Here is a 23,328-nt window from a genome sequence, read left to right as displayed (position 1 = left end):
CAGGATACGTGTTAAAATTTTGTTACTACCTGATCAGCACATATCTGTAAAACACCATATTATAAAGTGACCATCAACCCAGTGACAAGAGAAGAAATTATCTTTCCCATACTACAGGAAAACTTTTTATCCCCCAGAGTGTGTGAGACTATGCTATTCACACTCCAAGCCAATTTGTACAATTTGAACAACCAGGTATAGCCTACTATCACATAAATTATTTTACAGGGACAGCCTGTGGAAAAGGACTTCTCTAGCATTATGCATTAACTAGTTATATGGCATACCAATGGTCAGCACTGATGCTTCATATCTCCTGGTTACCCAGTAAATTCTAATTTAGGTTATGTGGAATTTTCATATCCCCCTTCATGCCAGTTTTTGTCGGTGTTTCCAGTTTCCTTCCACCTTCCAAAGACAAATGGGCAGGTAGGCTGGTGATGCTTGTGAAGTCCCCACTCTAGGCCATTAATCAAGGAGCCTCAATCTTCACCACTGACACTGGAAAGGGATGTTCACTTGGAACAAAAATGGATACACCCAGTATTTCCAGATGCAGCTCTCTGCATCAAGCACAATTTCCCTTAAGAGCACACAGGGAGCACAGTCAGTCCAAGGGATGGGTCCTCTCTCTCTCTCTCTCTCTCTCCAGATCCCCAGTAAGACTCCCCACTGCCACATGTGTAAGGCTGAGTCCTTAGCAGAGTGTCCAAGCCAAGTCCTCCAGCACACTCTCTGTGGAACCAGTGCTTCATATCCCTGCTCCAAGCAGCTGACATACACACACTCTTTGAGATTTGATTTTCACACACACACCTGGGAAAGGCTGATTTACTAGCTATGCCCCCTTCTGCCCAGACTATAAGGTAGTTATACCACCATCAAACACTCAAAAGCCAGCTACTCTAAGGCTCTTCTAAGGGTACCCAGTTATACTGAGTGAAATTAATATTAATACAAATGGTAATGCTGACCAACAGCAAGACTTTCAGGAGTGGCCATAGTGTCATCAAATAAACATAAGTACTCTTAAAGGATAAAATATTCTCTAAAGGATCAGCCACAATGAAAAGTTTAAATATATGTAATAATAAATAATAAAAGAACATGGAAATACTAAATATATATTTGCAATAAAAATCAGAGTTTCAATTACAGGAAATATTAAAAATAACACAAGTGGACAGGTTCACACAGTTACAGAAAAATGATACTTAACTTATCTTACTATATTTTCCTGACTGATCCAAAGAATTATTATTCCCTGGTTACTTACTACAACATGGCAAGATGAAGTAGGTGAGAGAACCTTCTTTGTCAGTTTACAAAAACAGAGTGCCCTGAGACTTAGTGTCACCTAGTATTAAACATTAATTTTGTGATGAATTACAGAGGGGCATCACATACATCTGGTCATCTGACTTCTGGTTCCCATGCTTCCCCCTTGGCTAGAAGCTGTCAGGATTTAGCACATATGTGCCAATAATACACACACACACACACACACACACACACACACACACACACACACACACACACACACACACACACACACACACACACAGCCTTGCTAAGCTCCTGGAAATCATAAAACAATTTCAAAACTCCACCCTTCCACAGTAGCAATTAGTTCACCCTAAAGACAATGCAGGAAGCTTCCTAGTACAGACTTTTTGTCTCTGGCTGCATCGAGAACTGTAAGATACAATCTTTATGGCCAAAGAGAGGTAATTTAATTTCAAAATATTTTCATATTTTGAGATTAACCTCTTCTCTTCTAGAATCCTTTGTTAAAACAGTTACATTTAAACAGCTACAATAAAGCATGTATATGTCTTTTTCTCTCCAACAGGGCACACTGTTGGTACATTTTTAATACAATCAGCTTTACAAATACATTTTTCAATACAAGCATCTGTACAAATCAGTTTGACATATGAATGAATAAAATGTTTTACAAAATCCCAACTAGCTGTGCTGGCATATGCACTGCCCTACTTCTCCTGGTATAGCTGGCAATATCTCACATTGTCACAATGCTAAATTAGTCCTTGTGTATAAGTGTGTGTGTGCACTTTAATGGACTGGTATTCCATCAGGCAAGTCCCTGACTTTCATCTTTTGCCTGCTGAGAGAAGGTCTCCCCTGATTGCGAACCTATGACACAAGTGTCAAAGATGAGACACACCACATTTTGGGTGCACGTCAGTGATCACCAACACCTGAGTTACCAAAAACACTGCTTTTACATTCATTGCTCATGTGAAATGCACTGAATTATTTTGTGTCAGGAGCTTTTGACATGCCAAACCCAAAAGGTTTGCCATCATGAAATGATAGGTATAGCAAAGGGATGGATGGATGGACAGATAAATGGCATTCAAATAAAGTTTAACTTAAAAAAATAAAATTTAAGTTTAGCATAAAGCATTGCGGCCAAATATAGAACAACAGTAACTATATACTGCAGGGCAGTAAGGTATTCTATATATTGCTGGACAAAAATGCACAGAAGTATTTTTTCTGTGGTTTTTACTAGTGCAACTTAAACACAACCATACCACTGGATTATATAATATATGCACACTATCCAAAAAAGAAAAAAATTAGTCAATTTTCATGATGAGACTCATGAATCATCAATTCAGCAGATAAGGTATTGCTGCCAGTGACATGTTTCTACTCTTCTGAATTTATACCACTCAGTTTCCACACCAAAGGTACTGTAGAGACAATGGTCTTGTTAGTGTCATACTGTGAACTCGTAACCTGTAGCAGATGCCCACCTGAAGACATGACCCCAGTATCAAACCTGCAGAGGTCAGCTGTCTCAGGCCTACAAATTTCAGTATGAACACACTTCTCAATGCCTTAACTCATTCAAACCTGCTAGCAATTACTAAATGATGTGTCAGACTCCTGACTGCTGGCAGGCCAGATAGCAGCTACCTGGAAATTAGAATCACATTAAATTTAAATGAAATGTAAGCAGAATATTTCAAACTAAAAAGTAAAACAGCTTTTTCCTTGCTTTCTCAATTAAAATATTTTTTCATGTTTAAATGAACTGTGGTCCAAAATATAGCACGCTATGGTGTATGCCTTTCAAACACCGAAGACTTGATTGAGATAAGCAGCCATCATAACCAGTGCTGCAGGCAAGAAGAAGAAAACAGTGTAGTCAAACTGTAGGCATTAATGAGTTAAATGGCATTTTTTACACTTTTGTTGACTGAGTTATTCCCACTAGACTGCTGTGGCATCTTTTCAGGGGAGACCTAAGGTGATATTTATACTGCTTGGGAAAACTGTCTAAGGCATCAGGGAACTTCCCCTACTCGTTGCTCATGGGGACATCATTTGTGGTTATACTTTCTGCTTCTGGTCCAGGTGAAGAAGCAGCTCAGAGAAGCAGGAAAAAAACATGGCAAGTGAATATGAGGAGAAGAAGATAGTCTGTGAACTGGTCATGTTAGAGGATAAGGAAATCATATGGGAAGTGAAAGATTAGGCTGATTTAATGTACAAGGCAGCAGCAAAGAGGGAGGATGCAGAGGAGCAGTTAATTAAGGAGAAATCAGAACAGAAGGCTGAATTAAAGGATTCAGGAATGCTGTTTCAGAAGGAATTGTTTCAGGAAGAATTGCACGATGGCTGTATGATTAAAACCCTCAAATTGGAGGGTTTCAGGATATTCATTTGAAGGGTATGGTGAATCAGAGTCATCCAAAGAGTGAGATGGCAGCATTGTGAAATAAAAGTATGGACAAAATACAGGAAGAGGAGTTGAGAGAGATCATGGAAAAGAAGTTGGTCGGATGGTGAAAGATTGAAAGACAAGAGTGGAAGAAGTAAGGGAAATGGCAAGAACGAAATTTGTGGTAAGGCTGAGCAGCAAAGAAGAAAAAGGGCTTGAAAGGTATGAGGCTTGAGACACAGTGATTGCACCCTTGGGTACTTCCCATAAGGAGGTTACGAGCTTTTGTACACATTAACAAAGAAACATATTCCGTCATTTTGTTTGAGACAGGAAAGTACATGGAAACATTTTATAGCAATTTGAGATCAGAAAAACTATAATTCTTGGAACTCATAAGAGTCATATGTGGTACAAACATTTAATAGAGAGCCAGAAAAAAGAGGATTTTTGTACAATTTTGAATTGAAGTTGAGAGAGAAAGAAGTGGTAGAGCTATTTAAAGACTTTATATAGAGAGTCTATGGACACTACAGAAATGTATTATGATAGCAGTTTTTGGAATGGGGGAATGGGAATGTGGTGTCATTTTGAAAATGAAAAAGACACACATATTCCAAGTGTGATAAATGTGGAAGGTAACAGAAGTTTTATTAAATAAAAGGGACAACCAAAAACAAGCTTTTTTTGTGGAATAATTGATCATTTGATCAGTAATGATGATAAATGTTTTATTTATGGAAAGCTAGGGCATGAAGCTAAGCAATGTGACATGATGTGTAGAAAATGTGGGCAGGCTGGACATGTATGGGTGGATTACGAATAAAATATAGAAGTCAAAGAGTAAGAGCAGATACAGGAATGTGTACATAATAAAGAAAGAAATGCAGAAGAGGAACATGAAGAACAGATCAAAGCACATGAAAATAAAGGTGGAAAAATAGTAAATGAAAATAATGAAGGGGGGAACTGGCGCAGGAATCAAGTGAAGATAGATATATAAACTGGAGAATGGTGAAAGAAAATGAATTCTATAGGGAAAAGTGTGAAAGATAGAAAAAGGAAGTTTAAAAGTGTAATTGTGAAGGAAAATAAAAAAGGTGAAAATAATAAATCTACATAGGTAGAAAGCTGAAAATGTTACCTATAAATGTTAATAGTATAAAGAGTATTAAAAGAAGAATAGGTGTATTAAAATGGTGTGCATCACTGATATGTATATAATTATATTAGAAGATACAAGATCATTAAAGGGAGAAGATGCAAAAGTTATGGGGGGAAAACATTATTTGGAACATAGGAAAATATATATGTTCTGGAATAAGTATGCTAAATCATGAAACAAATTAGATTATACTACAGTAGAATTAGTTAGAATAACTGATAGATAAAAGGTAGAAAACAGAAGTGTATAGAATTATTGCAATCTTTGCATACATCACAAAGAAAGAAAGAAAAACAATGTTTTAAAAATTCTGAATTATGTAGGAGTGAATATGGAAATACTAGTGGGGGATTTTAAATGTGTTTTAAGAAAAAGAAAGAAAGGAAGGAAGTGATGTTAGGCTCATATATGAAATAATGAACTGCTGAAAATTCTATATATGGGATAATAAGCATTGGGCTTCTAAAAGGAATGCTATAAAAAGTTGCATAAGTAGGAATAAAGGTAACAGGCTTCTTGGTTCATTTAGCTATATGGGTGGAAGTGCAGGAAAAAGGAAGGGCACATAATAATAGCTAAGGGTATTAAAAGATTAAGTTAAAATAATTAGATGAGGAAGACAGAAGAGGGATTAATCAATTATGGAAAGAACATGTAGATATCAGATTTTTTTATGAAAACTGGCTGAGTTGGTGGATTAGTGTTAAAGAAAAACATAAAGGCTGTTTTTTTGGAATGTCAAGCTGTAAGAAGGAAAAAGAAATTAAGGTATAGGCAGCTGAGTCAGGAAGTATCTAGAAAGGTGTTAAGAAATATTTTTTTAATAAAATGACAAGATGATATATGAAATGAATCAGGAGAAGACTAAGAAACAGTAATATAAGCAAAGGTATTTCTTACAAAGGAAAAAAAAGAGGTGGCTCCATATATAAATAAGATAAAAGAAAAAAAGAGTAATAAGATAACTGAAAAATTATAAAGGAAAAACTGCTCAATACCTGTGTTGTTTGGCTTCTGCTACATGCCTACAATCATTTTTTATATAATTGTTTCAATGAATATTGTGTCTGTGTCTCTCTGTAGTTATTTATTTTTCTATTTAATTGTTTCATGGAAAAATTGTACTGCATTTCATTTTTCTGTCTATTTATTTGTTTCATTGAATATTGTGTCTGTGTCTTTCTGTAGTTATTTATTTTTCTTATTAATTGTTTCATAGAATACTGTGGTCTTTCTCTGTCTCTGCAGTAGTGGGGGCTACTGTGTTTCACTTTATTGATATTCAGAGTTAAACTCTTAGCCTAGAGGGTTTCTCTGTATTTATAAGTGAGTCAGATCTTTAAATTTATTACTGCTCAACACCTGTGTTGTTTGGTTTCTGCTACATACCTACAATCAACTGCATTACTAACGGTGTTAAGAACAAACTTGCAGTGTTAAAAACTGTACTGCGTTACATTTTTCTATTTAATTGTTTCATTGAATATTGTATCTGTGTCTCTTTGTAATTATTTCTTTTTCTATTTAATTGTTTCATAAAATACTGTGGATTCTCTCTGTCTCTGCAGTAGTGGGGGCTATTGTGTTTCACTTTATTGATATTCAGTGTTAAACTCTTAGCCTAGAGGGTTTCTCTGTTTTTATAAGTGAGTCATATATCTTTAAATTTATTACTTCTTAATACCTGTGTTATATGGCTTCTGCTACATACCTGCAATCAATGGCATTACAAGCTGAGTTAAGTACAAACTTCCAGTGTTAAAGATTGTACTGCATTTCATTTTTCTATTTAATTTTTTCATTGACTATTGTGTCTGTGTCTCTCTGTAGTCATTTATTTTTCTATTTAATTGTTTCATAGAATACTCTAGTCTCTCTCTCTCTGTCTCTGCAGTAGTGGGGGCTATTGTTTTTCACTTCATTGATATTCAGTGTTAAACTCTTAGCCTAGAGGGTTTCTCTGTATTTATAAGCAAGTCACGTATCTTTGAATTTATTACTTCTCAATACCTGAGTTGTTTGGCTTCTGCTACATACCTGCAATCAACTGCATTACTAGCTGTGTTAAAGATTGTAGTGCATATCATTTTTATATTTAATTGTTTCATTGAATATTGTATCTGTGTCTCTGTAGTTATTTCTTTTTCTATTTAATTGTTTCGTAGAATAATGTGATCTCTCTCTCTCTCTGTCTCTGCAGTAGAAGGGGCTATTGTATTTTATTTTATTGATATTCAGTGTTAAACTCTTAGCCTAGAGGGTTTCTCTGTATTTATAAGTGAGTCACATATCTTTGAATTTATTACTGCTCAATACCTGTGTTGTTTGGCTTCTGCTACATACCTAAAATCAACTGCATTACTAGCTGGGTTAAATACAAACTTGCAGTGTTAAAGAATGTAATGCATTTCATTTTTCTGACTATTTAATGGTTTCATTGAATATTGCGTCTATGTCTCTCTGTAGTTATTTATTTTTAATTTAATTGTTTCATAGAATACTGAGGTCTCTCTCTGTCTCTGCAGTAATGGTGGCTATTGTGTTTCACTTCATTTATATTCAGTGTTAAACTCTTTGCCTAGAGGGTTTCTCTGTATTTATAAGTGAATCACATATCTTTGAATTTCTTACTGCTTATTACCTGTGTTGTTTGGCTTCTGCTACATATCTACAATCAACTGCATTACTAGTTGAGTTAAGTACAAACTTGCAGTGTTAAACATTGTACTGCATTTCATTTTCTGTCTATTTAATTGGTTTATTGAATATCGTGTCTGTATATCTCTGCAGTTATTTATTTATTTTTTAAATTGTTTCATAGAATACTGTGGCCTCTCTCTGTCTCTGCAGAGTGGGGGATATTATGTTTCACTTAACTGAAATTCAGTGTTAAACTCTTTGCATAGAGGGTTTCTCTGTATTTATAAGTGAGTCACATATCTTTGAATTTATTACTGCTTAATACCTGTTTTTTTGGCTTCTGCTACATTCCTACTATCAACTACATTACTAGCTGAGTTAAGTACAAACTTGCAGTGTTAAAGATTGCAGTGCATTTCATTTTTCTCTCTATTTTATTGTTTCATTGAATATTGTGTCTGTGTCTCTCTGTAGGTATTTATTTTTTTATTTCATTGTTTCATAGAATACTGTGGCCTCTCTCTATCTCTGCAGTAGTGGGGGATATTGTGCTTCACTTAATTGAAATTCAGGGTTAAACTCTTAGCCTAGAGGGGTTCTCTGTATTTATAAGTGTCACATATCTTTGAATTTATTACTGCTCAATACCTGTGTTTTATTTGCTTCTGCTACATACCTACAAACAACTGCATTACTACCTGCATTAAGTACAAACTTGCAGTATTAAAGATTGTACTGTATTTCATTTTTCTGTCTATTTCACTGTTTCAGTGAATATTGTATCTGTGTCTCTAGGTAGTTATTTATTTTTCTATTTAATTGTTTCTTAGAATACTGTGGTCTCTCTCTGTCTCTCTCTGCAGTTGTGAGAGCTATTGTGCTTCATTTCATTGGTATTCAGTGGTAAACTGTAAGTCTAGTGGGAATCTCTGTATTTATAAGTGAGTCACATATCTTTGAATTTATTACTGCTCAATACCTTTGTTTTGTTGCTGCTGCTACATACTTACAATCAACTGCATTACTAGCTCAGTTAAGTACAAGCTTGCAGTGTTAAAGATTGTACTGCATTTCATTTTTCTGTCTATTTAATTGTTTCAGTGAATATTGTGTCTGTGTCTCTCTGTAGTTTTTTATTTTTCTATTTAATTGTTTCATAGAATACTGTGGTCTCTCTCTGTCTCTGCAGTAGTGGGGGCTATTGTGTTTCACTTCATTGATATTCAGTGATAAACTCTTTGCATAGAGGGTTTCTCTGTATTTATAAGTGAGTTACATATCTTTGAATTTATTACTGCTTAATACCTGTTTTTTTGGCTTCTGCTACATACTTACTATCAACTGCATTACTAGCTGAGTTAAGTACAAACTTGCAGTGTTAAAGATTGCACTGCATTTCATTTTTCTCTCTATTTTAATATTTCATTGAACATTGTGTCTGTGTCTCTCTGTAGTTATTTATTTTTTTATTTAACTGTCTGTCTCTGCAGTAGTGGGGGATATTGTGTTTCACTTAATTGAAATTCAGGGTTAAACTGTGACCCTAGAGGGGTTCTCTGTATTTATCAGTGAGTCACATATCTTTAAATTTATTACTGCTCAATACCTGTATTGTTTGGCTTCTGCTACATACCTACAAACAACTGCATTACTAAGTACAAACTTGCAGTATTAAAGATTGTACTGTATTTCATTTTTCTGTCCATTTCATTGTTTCATTGAATATTGTGTCTGTGTCTCTCTGTAGTTATTTATTTTTCTATTTAATTGTTTCATAGAATACTGTGGTCTCTGTATCTGCAGTAGTGGGGGCTATCGTGTTTCACTTCATTGATATTCCATGTTCAACTCTTAGCATAGAGGGCTTCTCTGTATTTATAAGTGAGTCACATATCTTTGAATTTATTACTTCTCAATACCTGTGTTGTTTGGCTTCTGCTACATACCTACAATCAAATGCATTACTAGCTGAGTTAAGTACTAATGTGCAGTGTTCAAGATTGTACTGCATTTCATTTTTTCTGTCTATTTAATTGTTTAATTGAATATTGTATCTCTGTCTATCTGGAGTTATTTATATTTCTATTTAATTGTGTCATAGAATACTGTGGTCTCTCTCTGTCTCTGCAGTAGTGGGGGCTATCGTGTTTACCTTCATTGATATTCCATGTTAAACTCTTCGCCTAGAGGGTTTCTTATATTTATAAGCGAGTCACATATCTTTGAATTTATTACTGCTGAATACCTGTGTTGTTTGGCTTCTGCGACATACCTACAATCAACTGCACTACTAGCTGAGTTAAGTACAACCTTGCAGTGTTAAACACTATACTGCATTTTATTTTTCTGTCTATTTCATTGTTTCATTGAATATTGTGTCTGCGTCTCTTTGTAGTTATTTATTTTTCTATTTCATTGTTTAATAGAACACTGTGGTCTCTCAAAGTCCCTGCAGTAGTGGGAGCTCTTGAGTTTCACTTCATTGATATTCACCGTTAAACTCTAAGCCTAGAGTGTTTTTCTATATTTATAAGTGAGTCACATCTTTGAATTTATTACTGCTGAATACATGTGTTTGGCTTCTGCTACATACCTACAATCAACTGCATTACTAGCTGAGTTAAGTACAACCTTGCAGTGTTAGAGATTGTACTGCATTTCATTTTTCTGTCTATTTCATTGTTTCATTGAATATTGTGTCTGTCTCTCTCTGTAGTTATTTATTTTTCTATTTAGTTGTTTCACAGAATACTGTAGTCTCCCTGTCTCTGCAGTAGTGGGGGCTATTTTGTTTCACTTCATTGATATTCAGTGGTAAACTCTTAGCATAGAGGGTTTCTCTGTATTTATAAGTGAGTCACATATCTTGGAATTTTTTACTGCTCAATACCTGTGTTGTTTGGCTTCTGCTACATACCTACAATGAAATGCATCACTTGCTGAGTTAAGTACAAACTTGCAGTGTTGATTGTACTGCATTTCATTTTTCTGTCTATTTAATTGTTTCATTGAATATTGTGTATGTGTCTCTCTGTAGTTATTTATTTTTCTATTTAATTGTTTCATAAAATACTGTGGTCTCTCTTTTTGTCTGCAGTAGTGGGGGTTATTGTCTTTCACTTAATTGAAATTCAGTGTAAAACTCTTAGCCTAGAGGGTTTCTCTGTATTTATAAGTGAGTCAAATATCTTTGAATTTAGTACTGCTGAATACCTGTGTTGTTTTGGCTTCTGCTACATAGCTACAATCAAGTGCATTACTAGCTAAGTTAACTACAAACTTGCAGTATTAAATATTGTACTGCATTTCATTTTACTTTCTATTTAATTGTTTCATTGAATATTGTGTCTATGTCTTCCTTTAGTTATTTGTTTTTCTATTTAATTTTTTCATAGAATATCATGCTCTCTCTCTCTGTCTCTGCAGTAGTGGGGGCTATTGTGTTTCACTTTATCGATATTCAATGTTAAACTCTTAGCCTAAAGGGCTGAATACCTGTGTTGTTTTATCTTCTTTTACATAGCTATAGTCAACTGCATTACTAGCTGAGTTAAGTTCAAACTTGCAGTGTTAAAGATTTTGCTGCATTACATTTTTCTGTCTATTTAATTGTTTTGCTGAATATCGTGGCTGCGCCTCTCTGTAGTTATTTATTTTTCTATTTAATTGTTTCATAGAATACTGTGGTCTCGCTCTGTCTCTGCAGTTAGTTTCCCTCCCGCCCTCCCTGTTCTTCTTCTGGTATTAATCTTGGTGGCTTTGGAATTGCCCGCCCCTCCTGTAAATTTGTGTTTCAACATTCCACCTGGGTCTATCTTATTCGCTCACTCAACCGAGTACAGTGAGATCATATTTTGACTTCAGACACTCCTACCAGTCCCATCTGTTCAGCTCTATTCCAGTCTAGTATCAGTAGCTCAGTCTACTTAATACAGAGGAAGATTTGTGAAGGGCAAGCCACTTAGGTCATTAATTTTGAATTATCTTCTGTTTCTCCTTTCTCCCTTTCTACTTACCAAAAAAAAAGTTTCTAAGCTTGTTTCCTGACATTCCTGTAACTACTCTAGTCCTGATACAGATTTGCAGTAACCAGGACTGTGTGTAAGCTTCTGAGCCCCCAAAGCCTTTCTGTGTTGGGAGGAAGCCTTCTATCTTATCAGTGGGAGTGGTAAACACTAGGTAGCCTATCTACTACAAGCGTGGTTTCCGGCCCAGAAATTCTAGTTTATTGGCCGTTTGGGCAGTTGTTCCATCACTTTCAACTTTTGAGTTTAAAAGCTGCATTTGCACTTGTTTCCCACCTTTCCTGTAACTAGTATAGTCCAGATACCGATTTGCTGTATCCAGGACTGTCTGTAAGCTTCTGAGCCCTCCAAGCCTTTCTATGTTGGAGGGAAGCCTTCTAGCTTATCAGTGGGAGTGGTGAGCACTAGGTAGCCTATCTACCACAAGAGTGGTTTCTGGCCCAGAAATTGTAGTTTATTGGCCTTTTGGCAGTTTCTTCATCTCTTCTAACTTTCTGGTTTAAAAGCCAGTGTTTGCCCTTGTTTCCCACCTTTCCTGTAACACGTCTAGTCCAGATACAGATTTGCTATATCCAGGACTGTTTGTAAGCTTCTGCGCCCACCAAGCCTTTCTGTTTTGGAGGGAAGCCTTCTAGCTTATTAGTGGGAGTGGTAAGCACTAGGTAGCCTATCTACCACAAGAGTGGTTTCTGTCCTAGAAATTGTAGTTTATTGGCCAATTGGGCAGTTTTTCAATCTCTTTCAACCTTCTGGTTTAAAAGCCCACATTTGCTCTTGTTTCCCACCTTTCCTGTAACTAGTCTAGTCCAGATACAGATTTTCCATACCCAGGACTGCTTGTAAGCTTCTGAGCCCCCCTAAGTCTTTCTGTGTTGGAGGGAAGCATTCTAGCTTATCAGTGGGCATGATAAGCACTAGGTAGCCTATCTACCACAAGATCCAGATAATTATTCTTAGTTTTAGCACTTGAATTTGCTTATTCATGCTCAGCACTTGTTCAGAACTTATTGTTAGCAGTAAATAAGCTACAAATTACTACACTCAACCTTCCTCTTTACCTAGAGGAAAACAGTTCTTGTACTTACATTCCTCACTTGCGTAGTGAAAAACAGTTCTTATACTCACTTTCCTCACTTGTCTAGAGGAAAGTATTTTTTATTCAGGCATGTCCAATGGTCAGCTCCAAGTGTTCTCTCCTGTCTATCTGATGAATCTGAGCATCTTGGGGCAATGCAGCAATTGCCTCACGTGCACAGACAACCCTCTCCTCCTATCACCCAACACCACAACCTGTGAGAGATGCACTTATCTAGCCAAACTGGAGGTAAAGCTCTCTCCAACCAAGACTGAATTTGACAGTCAAGAAAAGAAGGTAAGCACTTGTACCACATCACACTGATCAAATAGTCCCACTAAACCTACACCACCAAAATCCAGACATAGAAACACAAAAACATTTGCGGAGGCTCTCAATAATAATCTGCTCAAGCAGCAGAGACCTCCAAAGCAGAAATGCAAGCAACATCCATCCCCCAACACAAACCAAATGACAAATAGCCCACAGACTCAGTGTGCCACACAACCATAGCCCATAAGGCAAAACAACGTACCCAACACACTAGTCATAGGTGACTCTATAGTCAGGCACACTGGTGTCCCACTCACCAGGCTAAACAAGGAGAAGGTTACTGTCAGCTGCCTGTCAGGTACCAGGATCCGCCGTATAACCCATGCACTCAGGTCACTCCACAACAAGTACAAATATGACTCTGTCATTGTCCATGTTGGTGTGAATGACCTGAGATATACCTCCCTGGACTACATGAAAAGAGACATGGAAGAGCTCTCCGATCTTGTAGCCCAGGCAGGTATGACCCTAGCCCTGAGTAGCATCCTGCCATCACCCAGAATGATACCGTAGTACAAGGACAAAATGATTGACTTCAATTGGCTAAGCTTCTGGTGGCATTCTAAGGGGATCCAGTATCTGTCTGCCTGGGACAACATGGTCGACAGACCATGATGCTTTGCCTGAGATGGCCTGCATCTGTCACCCCTGGGATTCCGGATACTGGCTAAGGCTCTTGCTGCCCCTATAGTGTCTTTTTTAGGCAAGGTTCAAATGACAAATTCACCACTGTAACCGGAACAGACAAGCAAAAACTGAGGGCAATGCAACTCAATGCCAGAAGTCTAAATCTCAAAATGCACTCCCTCGAGGCACTCCTTAAAATGGAGAACATCGATATCTGTGCAGTGACTGAGACCTGGTTCAAGGCTCCAGACAGTACCCCTGCATTACCAGGCTATAACTCATACCACACTTTTTGACCACCTAACCTGGACTGGAACAACAAGGGTGGAGGTGTGTCCATATTCATTAAGGATATCCACACCTCCAGGCTAGTTGCTCAGCATAATGCATCCAAGGTTATCTAAGTGCATCTAACTCTGGGCAATACTGCAATCCAAACTGTAGCTTGCTACAGATCCCCCATCATGCCCCAGGATTCCCACTCCTCTTTTCTTGATATACTGGAAAATATTAGGGTTCAACCAAACACCCTAATAATGGGCGATTTCAACTACCCCACCATTAACTGGGAAAACTCCTCATGTACCAAATCCTTTGCTCAACGGTTTCTGGAATTCATAAATTCCAGTGCCCTGGATCAACTTATCCACACCCCCACCAGCGGTAACAATATCCTAGACCTAGTCATTACCAACACAAAGTTAACTCCTCGTTGGTAAGATCCGATCATAAGCTAATCATCCTAGATATCTACATCCCGCTGCCACCCCCCATTAAGGAAATCATGGTAAAAAATGTCTCCAAAGCCAACTTTATGCTTCTTAAGACAGAAATGGTGACACCCATGCAGATGGACAATACAGTTACGACTGCTGAATCCTACACAGATGCACTCTATAAGCACTTACACAAGTGCATGGATCGTGCTATCCCAAACAGAACCAAGATGCTATCCTCCAAAAAAAGGAAGCCAATCTGGTGGTCCCCTGCCATAAACAAACTCTACAACAGAAGGAAGAAACTGTTGCAAAAGAGAGTAAAATCCCATGAGTGGAAGAGTTCCCTGGTCAGCCTCAGTAAGAAGCTGAGATCCCTTATAAGATCCACCAATAAGATCCACCAAAGCTAGCTACGAAAACAAAATTGCCACTGATTCTAGGGACAACCACAAAGCAACCTATAGCTATGTCAAGAATCTCAATGGCAACACCCAGATCTGCTCTGAGTTACAGCACAATGGCAAGAAAATTACAGAACCAACTGATATTGCCAGCGTCCTGGCAGATAGGTTCAGTGCTAACTTTACCCCCCTCTCACCCCCTAAAAGGCCCATAACTATCCAGGAAAAATGCAGAATCCCTGTAATCACAGCTATGCAAGTAAAAGCTGCACTCTCTAAAGCCAGAAACACAGCATCCATGGGACCAGACAACATCTCAGGCTGCATTTTACACAAACTTCAGAACGAACTGGCTCCCCACCTAAGCACCATGTTCAATCATAGTCTCACATCAGGCTTTGTGCCCACTAAATGGTGCACAACAACAGTTATCCCACTCCACAAAGAGGGGGGCACCATTGATCCCGGGAACTATCGCCCTATTAGCCTTATGAGCCTGGTCTGTAAGGCAATGGAACATATCATCATGGAACTCATAAACAAAGACATGCATTTTGAGATTTAGACTTCTGGTAACCTCCAAACTGTGGATCCCACCCAGTTTGGGTTTGTGAAAGGCAGATCATGCCTCTTGAACCTGATTGACTTCTTTCAGGCAGTCACTAAAGCTGTAGATGAGGGAAAGGTGGTTCACACAGTCTATCTTGACCTCGCCAAGACTTTCGACACCATCCCCCATTCTGGAATTATAGCTAAACTCACTAAACTAGGTATAAATCCCTAAGTCACAAGATAGGTTGCCAATTGGCTCACTGACAGAACCCACACTGTAAAAGTTGCAGACTCCAAATCTGACTTCAAACCAGTGACAAGTGGAGTACCGCAGGGTTCAGTCCTGGGACCGCTCCTGTTTGGTATCTACTTATCTGAAGTACAGGCTAACACAGACGGCCTTTGGCTAACATACTTCGCAGATGACTGCAAACTAGGAGCCATAGTTTAGTCCCCAAATGATGTGGACATCCTACAGAAGGGCCTCAAGGGACAGATGCCTGGTGTCAGAGCCATGGCCTCAAGCTCAATGCCAAAAAGTGCACTGTCATCCCCTTTAGTAAAAACTCTGTACCCATGAACTACCACATAGGCAGTAGTCTACTTAATGCCGAATGTGTGATAAAAGACTTGGGGACCCAGGTGGACAGTAGTTTCTCCTTTGATAATCACATCACCACAGTAGTCAGGAAATCCTTCTACATGGCACACCCCATCGCAAAAGGGTTCTCATCTAGGAAAGAAAAAAGGTCATTGTTCCCCTCTACTCGACACTCATTAGACCCATTCTAGAGTACAATGCCCCTTTTGGAATCTACCTCACAAGACATCTGCAGCAGCTGGAAAGGCCACAGAAGTACCTCACAAACAGGATTACTGGCCTCAAACAGATGCCCTACGCTGACCGTCTCAAAAAACTCCAACTTTACTCCGTAGCATATCGCCTACTCCAAGGTGATCTCTGCCTAACATATAAAGCTATGTCAAACCCAGAACTGCTGGACATGCTACACCTAAAGAAATCCCAATCTGTCCGAGCTACATGCTCTAGGGACCTAAACCTTGTCACCACAATAAACAGGACATGCTGGAGGGATAGATTCCTGTCCCAGAGACTTCCCATACTCTGGAACAAGCTACTCATCTATGTCAAGCAAAGTTCCTCATTAGCACTTTTCAAGAAAAATCTTGATAAGTGGATGGGAAATAGGAAATACACACCGGGGGATCACTTCTGTGGCTCTGCTCGACAGGGGCATGGGAAATTAACTTTCTTGGGTGGCGTAAGTCAGGGAACCTTGTTGGTTAGGCTTACTTAGGCCCTTGAGCCAATAGCCTAGAACCTACCTATGAACCTATGAAACAGGGATTACACAAGAAAAATATTTGAGGTAATAAGGAAGCATACAGAAAACAAATTAAAAAAGGAGATAAAAGAAAGGCAAGAGTGGAAAGTTAAAACTTTGATTAAAGAGGATAATAAGAGTCTGGAAGAAAATATAAGTATAAAGGAATTTAATAAAATGTTAAAAGTAGTAAATATGAAAAAAGCTACGGGTCTAGATAGTATTGAATATCACATGCATGACAACTAGGAAGAATGGCAAAAGTGTTAAACGGATTGTTAGAAAAAGGGGTAGTAAAAAAAGAAATGTGTACTAGTATCATGAAATTTATATGAAAGAAAGGAGAAAAGGAGGAGATAAGAAATTGGAGGCCAAGAGTATTGAATAATACAGATTATAAGATATTTATGAGAATAATAGAAAAAAGACTAGGAAATAAAATAAATAAATTGCTCGAATATAAGATTATTGGTAAGAAAGGGAAAAGAAGCCAAGATTTACTATGGATAATGAGAGAAGTGATAGATGACATATAAATAAAAAGCCTGAAGCTAAAGTTATGGTTGGAGATTTGAGTAAAGCATTTGACAGGATACAACATGAATATTTAAGGGATATATTCAAAGAATATAAGTGAAAAAATAATAAAAATAATTACATCAGTGTATGAAATTAATAATGTGAGAGCAATATTAAATAGATATAAACCAAACTCAGAGTGAGTGGTCAAGAATAGCAGATCAAGAAAAGTAAATAAGTCCAGGATTAATTCAACGATTTATTCCACAGTATTGTAAAACAACCATACAATACACTGTATCTAGCAGTCGATACAGTGTATTGTATGGTTGTTTTACAATACTGTGGAATAAATCGTTGAATTAATCCTGGACTTATTTACTTTTCTTGATCTGCTATTCTTGACCACTCACTCTGAGTTTGGTTTATATATATTTTTTACATATTAACGAGTGGTCCAAGTATCTCTCTGTGCAAGGCAGTATTTGGTACTTTATTTTAATATTAAATAGATGGTTAAGTGAAGAAATAAAAATAGAATATGGGATAAGGCAGGGATGTCCAGCAAGTAGTATTTTATTTGCATTAGTTATGAATGTGGTCATTAACAAGATGAATAGAATGCTTAAAATGGCAGGATACAAGAGTTATTGCCTTGTTTTATAAAATCGGTGGTCACCAGTTCAGAGTATGTAAAACAAGATTTATAGAACATTTTAAAACATTTTATACATACCATCGTGAAAGGCAATGAGTAGGTGGGGTGAGGAAGAAGGCTCGTGTGAGGCGAGTCTGAAACTCGGGTACTATTTATAAAACAAGGAGATTTTATGGTGTGGATAACTTTGTTAAATGAAAACAAGGCAATTTTTTGGTGAGGATAACTTTGTTAAAAGAGCCTTGGCTCTGATGTATCTTTGTACAAAGAAAAAAGTTTGTTGTCTGAAAGTAATTTGAACACAACTATAAAACAGTGATGCATTTCATGAGCCACCACGCTAAACATGTGGAACATGGTTTCCTTAAAATGACTACTAAAGGTTTTCCTACTGTAACGCTTACATCACAACTGTACAGTGGCGGCTGGTGACTTCAAATCACAGGGGGGCTGCAGGAGACGCTGAATGGGTGGGGTCAAAGGGAAGGGGTGTGGTCAACCATAAAGGGGAGGAGCTATGCACAAAACCACAAAAAACTAACTTTAATTAAATACGCTGCCCTGGGTGGCAAACCATCATTATGAAAGTCCAATCAAGACAAAAATAAGTGTAGAAGAATAAAAATATTTCAATGCATTGGCTGCATGACAGCTTACTTAATATCTAGATGGAAACAAAAGGTTGTGAGGCATGAAAAATAAATTACTTTTAAATACATTACTGGAATGCCAGTCAAAATCAAGTATAAGAAAACCAGAAGCACTCAACTCAAACCACTTCTCCTTGCACTGCAGTTCTAATTATAATATATTCAGCTTTATTAAAGTACCAAGCAACATGCTGAAAGTAGAAATCTATGTGATGCCCCCACTTGTAAAAATGTTTCTTATCCAAAAAGACCTGCTGCCTGACAACTTGTTTCATGGGGAAAACATGATAAAAGTAAAAATGAAAAGCAAACAAGAAACAAGCTCAAGATACATTGCTTAAAGGATTACTGTACAGGTTATGGACCACACATGATTGGCATTCTGTTTAGTTTACGGGTAAAGTCTGTAGAGATGACTGGAAGTCTCCAACAAGTGTAATGAGCTTTTTAAAATAATGGAATCCTGTCCTTTAATACCCAAGGCTTATACATTATCTAGTCAAGTATTCTCTGCATGGCAACAACAGAAAGGCTTTCAGTGTTGGCAATTCTTTAACAGTATGCTTATTAAAGCTTACTTGCATCTTACGATGTCAGACAAGCTTACCTTATGGTCATTAAAGCATTGCTACTTAAACACAGAGCAACATGCACTTTGAGTAATAAGCATAAATCTGAGTAATAAGCATAAATCAACAGTACAAAAATATGACAGAAACCAGACCATTCTGCAAAATCAAGGACAGATGAAAAGCCACTGTAGTACTTATGCAGTGTGTCCTCCCCATCCAAGGTAGATACAACTACTCCTTGCCTTGCTTGGACACATCCAGAGTCACTACATGGGGAGTGGGGTGCAACAAGCATGTCACAATTTGAAATCTCTCTGGCTGACTGTGATGGCCCTGACACATTTGTCATACCTCTCAACCTCAAGAGCAAGAAATCTGGACAAAGCCATACACAGAAGTGGGACAAAGGCACAACAATAAGGACAATTTTTAAATATTGCTCTAATAAACTTAGAAAGATAATAGAATAGGTCTTGCATTAGTATGAATTTTCTGAAGGGTATAAAATCTGAAACTCAAATGTCTGTCATTTTCTAACTTCAGTCTTTAGTGATTTGTCACTAATTTGCCAAAAACACAATTTTATGAAAATGGACCAAAATGTGATGCAAAAATATAAAATAGACACACAATACAGCTGCTACCTGTCAAAGAAGGGACACTTTAATATTAGTACTGCTACCTTGAGCAGCTGACAAAATAAAAGAATCTACATGCATTTCAAGTAATCTATAACTTTGATTATTACAGTTATTTCTTAATTGTAAACCCTCCATGTTTTCTTCCAAAATTGCTATTTTTCGGAGGGATTATTAGGGGGAAGAGCAACATTTTGAGCCAAAAATTGGGGACAGTTGAGAGGTTGGCTATGCCTAATTCTATAAAGCAATTTATTTGCATGTACCTCTCAACCTGTTAATGCAGTAAATCTGAACAAGGCCAAATATATTGGGGACACATATAAACAGTACTAAAAATTGCTCTTGTATAAATTGAGACAGTTGATAGAACGGCTCTTACTTTAACATGCATTTTTATGAAGGTTATGAAGTCTGAAACTTATTATTTAGTGACTTCTGGCAAATCATTTAGGAATTAAAACTACAAATTTTATGAACAACAAACCAAAAATAAGAAGCAAAAATCTATTCATTCTTTGAAAATCTGGACAGTTGGGAGGTATAGTTCAGCTGGGCCTGTCTGAGTTTGCTGCCCTTCCCCCCTGACAAAATAATGGTTGAATGGAGCCTCTGCAGCCATTCCAATTAACCATTACTTGGCTATTTCACTCCATTTACCATAAACACTAATGTGCATACTGCTTTACTTCAATGATTGGACTTCATTTGAAAGTTTTATTTTGTATTTTACAGCACAAACATTAAGTCATCTGTTAAACAAAGCAATGCAGTCTCACAATGAAAACTTAGCATTAAAACTTCTCTGCCCTTGAAACTCACATTCATTGAAACAGCATTGAAACCCACATTCAAAGAAAATACATTTTGCCAGTGGCAGATAAAGATTAATTTTGGGCTGTTTTCGAATCATAGGCCCCTTGCATATGAAACATACATGTGCTCTTTGATACACCTTCCTCATTGTACTAAAAATTACATTCCTTGTACAATACAGTACACTTGTTAGAGGGTGTTTTAAATTTGTTTTGAACATTTTTCCAGTAAGCAATGAAACAAAACATATGCACCATAATGGCAAAACTGCCCAATTGAGAACATTTATCATAAAAAAGTCTACTCAGACTTCCACAGTCCACCATTATTAGTAAATATATACAATTCTACAGTCCACCATTATTAGTAAATATGCACAATTCCACAGTCCACCATTATTAGTAAATATGCACAATTCTACAGTCCACCATTATCAGTAAATATGCACAATTCTACAGTGCACCTTTATCAGTAAATATGCACAATTCTACATTCCATATTCAGTGAATTCAGTTCTTGCCATAGCTGTCAACCTTAGCACAAAAACCTGGACGAAGCCAATAATGGGGGAATACAGTCCCAAAAATAGGGACAAATTTAAAATATTCATCTTATAAACTTAGAAAATTGCTAGAAAAAAAGGTTGTGCTACTATGTATTCTGAAGAACATGAAGTTTGAAATTCAAATGCCGGTCAATTTTACTGCGGACAGAACAAAAACAATTTTCAGCAGAGAAGCAGGGATTAATACTGCAGACACGTCTTTGTAAAATGGCAGGGCACCAGAGCAAATCCAAAAAAACACAGGGAGGAGATGCAGACTCCACACAGAAGCCACCCCAACCAAGAATCAAACCAGAAAACCTATAGCTGTGAGGCAACAATACTACCACTGCACCATCAAATCTGCAAGGAATTAAACATTCAGAAACCTGAAGTCTGAAATTCAAATGCCGGTCAATTTTACTGCGGACAGAACAAAAACAATTTTCAGCAGAGACGCAGGAATTTATACTGCAGACACGTCTTTGTAAAATGGCAGGGCACCAGAGCAAATCCACACAAACACAGGGAGGAGATGCAGACTCCACACAGAAGCCACCCCAACCAAGAATCAAACCAGAAAACCTATAGCTGTGAGGCAACAATACTACCACTGCACCATCAAATCTGCAAGGAATTAAACATTCAGAAACCTGAAGTCTGAAATTCAAATGCCGGTCAATTTTACTGCGGACAGAACAAAAACAATTTTCAGCAGAGACGCAGGGATTAATACTGCAGACACGTCTTTGTAAAATGGCAGGGCACCAGAGCAAATCCACACAAACACAGGGAGGAGATGCAGACTCCACACAGAAGCCACCCCAACCAAGAATCAAACCAGAAAACCTACAGCTGTGAGGCAACAATACTACCACTACAACATCAAATCTACAAGGAATTAAACATTCAGAAACCTGAAGTCTGAAATTCAAATGCCTGTCAATTTTATTTAACATTTGTTAATCAGGACAGTCTGACTTGGAACAAAAAAACAATTTTCAGCAGAGGCCCAGGAAGAAATAATGCAGACATGTCTTTGTAACATGGGAGGACACAAAAGCAAACCCACACAAACAGAGGGAGAAGATACGGACCCCACAAAGAAGGAACCCCAGCCAAGAATCAAACCTGAGAACCTGCAGCTGTGAGGCAACAATGCTACTACTACACCATCAAATATCAAGCATTGCAACATTTACAAACCACAGATATTATGAGGAACAGATCAGATCAAATATGAGGCAAAAATCTGCAATTTTTTACAAATGGTGGTGGGTAGGGAACTCAAGTCTTTAACACCTGCATACAGGGTACAGGGTTCAAGCCTGAGGTATTCCCTACCACACCACCATGAGCACCTGGGGCATTTACACACACACACACACACACACACACACCTACCTCCAGTTACAAGCACCAGCTAACACATACACAACTCCAGTTACAAGCACCAGCTAACACATACATAACTCCAGTTACAAGCACCAGCTAACACATACACAACTCCAGTTAAAAGCACCAACACATAAAGTAAAATGCACCATACACTTACCTGTCTGTTCTCCATACCATATCCTGCCCGCGCAATACTCACAAAGACCTGCGAGATCCCAGCAAAGCTCCTTCCCGACGACAAGATCCCAAGCTCCCTCCTGAGACTGTTCTGGCTGTTGCTGTTGCAGTCTGGATGCGATATATCCTCCCAGCGTGACGTCTCCTTGTGTCCCTCTATGGGTCCTGCCGGACTGCCTTGAGCATGCGCATAGACCGACGGTAGTCGAGACTACTGCGCATGCGCGAAATTTAAAAAAATAATTTTTGTTTTGTTTTCTTTTTTAATTTTTAGTTTGAGGGGGCTGCAGTCCGGCAGCCCGATGCCACGAGCCGCCCCTGCAACTGTACCTATTTGGAAAACCCAGTTACAACATGGGGATTGGTACAATAAAGGCTATGCCTCCTGGCACTACCCCTCTGTTGGATTGGCATTTTCCCAGCCCATCCCACATTTTACTGTATAAATGTAACGCTCCAACTGTAATTGCTTGTGCTTGTGAATATGACAAGAGATGAAAAAGTAGCACTTGTTGAATTAAAAAGAATGTATACTGTCGAATTTCGCCCTGCAGGCAAAGGAGGGGGTATTGTTACACTTGACAGGGATAAATATGTACAGGCCATGCTTACTTTACTTGATGATCAGGCTACCTTTATAATTGTCAATGCTAGTACTGTTACAGCCCTGATAGATAGAGTGGCAGTTCTGAGTTTTGATTTTCTGATTACAGGCATGGTTACTGAGGATATCTTTAAGTATTTTGCGTAGACAATCCAGTGATACTGGCTATTTA

The 23,328-nt window shown here is 37.8% G+C and overlaps 1 protein-coding gene across 8 annotated transcripts in view; it reads right to left on the bottom strand.

The window, feature by feature from the left end:
* The window catches only part of MTSS2 (MTSS I-BAR domain containing 2), a 1,242,959-nt gene that overhangs the window by 17,605 nt on the left and 1,202,026 nt on the right, over window positions 1–23,328 (bottom strand). The window lies entirely within an intron of this gene.

This window comes from Protopterus annectens, chromosome 8.part0, assembly GCF_019279795.1.
Source record: "Protopterus annectens isolate FY-2018-M chromosome 8.part0, PAN1.0, whole genome shotgun sequence".
In the NCBI taxonomy this organism is placed as follows: Eukaryota; Metazoa; Chordata; order Ceratodontiformes; family Protopteridae; genus Protopterus; species Protopterus annectens.
This window is presented reverse-complemented; position numbering and strand designations above follow the sequence as displayed.